Source organism: Cyclopterus lumpus, chromosome 9 (genome assembly GCF_009769545.1).
Source record: "Cyclopterus lumpus isolate fCycLum1 chromosome 9, fCycLum1.pri, whole genome shotgun sequence".
In the NCBI taxonomy this organism is placed as follows: Eukaryota; Metazoa; Chordata; class Actinopteri; order Perciformes; family Cyclopteridae; genus Cyclopterus; species Cyclopterus lumpus.
In genome coordinates, this window is record NC_046974.1 from 8718490 (window position 1) to 8721456 (window position 2967).

The window sequence follows — 2967 nt, forward strand, 5'->3', positions numbered from 1 at the left end:
CAAGGGACCGTCTGCATGGTGCGAGGCGAAGATCCAGGGGAAGAAAAATCCACTGCAAGGCGCGGGGGGCGGCGGCGTTGTGCTGTTGCTATGAGAGGGGTGTGGATATGGCTTGAGCACATGAAATGGAAGAAAGGGACAGATGGTGGTGGTGTTGGAGGGAGAAAAAAAAAATAAAAAGATAGGATATGTGTTCTCGCATTCTCTGCTGTATTACAACTAGGCCTACACAGGGGAAGATTCAAGGGAGCGTCTGCATTTTGCCCGGCAGTTGTAAAAATAAAATAAAAAATCAAAGCCAATGAGCGCGCCATAACGTTAGAGGGTATTTAAAGATCAAAGTGAGACACCCCTCCACACTGCAGTCTATTGTAGCTGCTGTGTGTGTGTTTTTTTTAAAAGCTAAAGACGGGAACAGAGCCACACAGACCCAGTCCCCTAGATGATCAGATGTTACAGTGCAGCTATCTGGAGTATTAATACAGTACATGATAAAGCATGTTATTATCTATCTATGCAGAGTAGTCTGCTAATGTCAGACTGTGAAACAGAGTATTATCTTTCCACCAAAGAAAAATTATTACGTAAACTGTCGATCCACCTTGTTACATCTCATCTTATGACAGCTGAGCTTCACACCTTTTCCTTCTAATTCATGTTCGGAGAAAGGTTTTCATTTTTTTTTTTTTTTTTTTTTAAACAGCTCTCAGTGAAACAGAAATGATAGCATCTGGTGACAGATGGAAGCAACGTAATGTAAACGTATCATTGTGAATGTGCAGTGTGCTCAATTTAAAAGTAAGTTGCACTTAAAATATGCCTAATATAAGTTGTAGATACTTTTAGGCCGAATATATGCTGTGGAAAATTAAAAACTACATTGTGAATAGTCACACATAGAGTTTGGCACAAGGATTGATAAAGTTTCACATGTTGCCAGGAAAGGTATGAATATGCCTTTGGGAAATGTGAGCAACTTAAGCACAGCCTTTGCCTTCAGAAGAAAAACAATCAGAGAGAGACTGTTGTGCTGGTTCAATTTCATGATCATAGTGATACAGAGGCACTTGTGTTAGAAATCTGGCAGCAATCTTCCTTTTCTATTACAGGCTAACACTGAAAGCTCCCTGGGTGGAAATTAAATTATCTGCAGCTTTGTGTAAAATGATGTGTACAGCAGTCCTCAGAGACAGATTATAGAGTGTCTTATAGGGAGCAATTAGACCTGAGGTTTTCCCATGTTAGAGGTGTCTTGTGAGAGGGTGAACTGCTGTCAGCGCAGTGGTGATCAAATAAAACCGGTAAGGTCACACTCTACTCGCTGTTTGTCTTGCATTTCTTCGGGGACAGATAAATCACATTTCAACGACGAGGCACTAATTATAATCAACGACAGTGTTATTACACAGATAAATAGTGTGACGCGTTAACACATGAACGGCTATTAGTCCGCCTCCCGAGAACTCACATATTACATTAGTGTGTACAGTAGGCCAGCGAACAGATGGACAATACTCAGGAGGAGCTTGCACCGCATCTATCGTTCCCGGCCATGAATAAATAATGTTGTGTGCCATGATCTACAGCAGAGGCCATGTTTACCAATACACAACAAACAGAAACAAACTAACCGGGTGGGGCATGAGGGTGGATGAGTCTTTTCATTGCACTTGTGATCAGATCATATTGATTTTCTGTCAGAGAAATGGAGGAAGAGGCACAACTTGTATTTATTCCAAATGAGTGCTGTCAACTCATACAGTAATTAGAGGAATGAGGGCGGAGGTATAACATCTTCATGTACACACGTTGTAATTGGAGTTAACTCATCTTTTATAAGATGTTACAAATTGTTATGGGATCATTTTTGCAGCCTTCCTAATTGTGCACAATACAAAAGTCATGCGTTCTGCGTAAAAGTATTTTCAAATAAGTACACATGAAGCAGAAACAATGAGCCCATTAACTGCTTGACAGAAAAAGAATGGGAAACAATTCTGTTCGTAGATTAATCGTTTCAAGGAGTGGTTCAACAATTTGGTGATACGCTTATTTGCCGCTTTGCCAAGAATGAGATTAGAAGATCGATAACAGACTCATGTCTGTATGAAGCTAAAGCCAGCAAATGTTTCCCTCGACATTTTTAATCCGTAATAATCCTGTTTAGAAAAGAATGAAAGACAGACAAATTGATAATTAAAGATAAAAGTCATTTGCATTCATAAAATATGAATTTATGCTTAAAATTGAGCATTTTTGGCAAAGATTAGTGCACCTTTTCACTTACCACTGCTACCCTGCATAAAGGAGAATCTTATTACATATAAGACACCGGTCTCCCAAATGTGAATATGTTCTGATCATCTGGTTTAAAAAAATGAACATTTAGCCTTGGGTAATACACCACAATTGGATGTTTTGGTATTCAGACCCTTGGCTTGTATTCTATCTTTGGGGGAGAAAAGGAGACAAGTAATCCTTAGCTTACTTACATCCCCTTAATCCCTCCTCTTTTAATTTCTATTCTCTGAGCATCCACCTGCTAGGGGCCCTGAGCCCCCAGTACCAGAGTCCACCTGCCTCCTGCAACCCTCCCCTCTCCAACACACACACACACACACACACACACACACACACACATTCCACCTGATGCACAGCAGCACCTCCTGCTCTCCAGGCCTGCTGTCGGGCCTGCTGGCTCTTGCTCTGTTCCACTTCTTCCTGCCTTGAGTGCTGGCCTTTTGCCAAGCCAAATAAACTTACAGCATCCCTTTCGGTCTAAAAAAAACCTTTCATGCTACGATTACCATGCTTGTTTAGTTGTTGTAGCTGTTGTTACCATATTTCTGCTGGTGGGCTGGCCAGTTTCCACACAGCCTATAAATAGGGTTTGCTGTTGTTTATATTCTTACTCCTTTTGCAGTTACAAGTCAGATCCCCTGTTGTGAAGTGTACTTCAAATCTGAT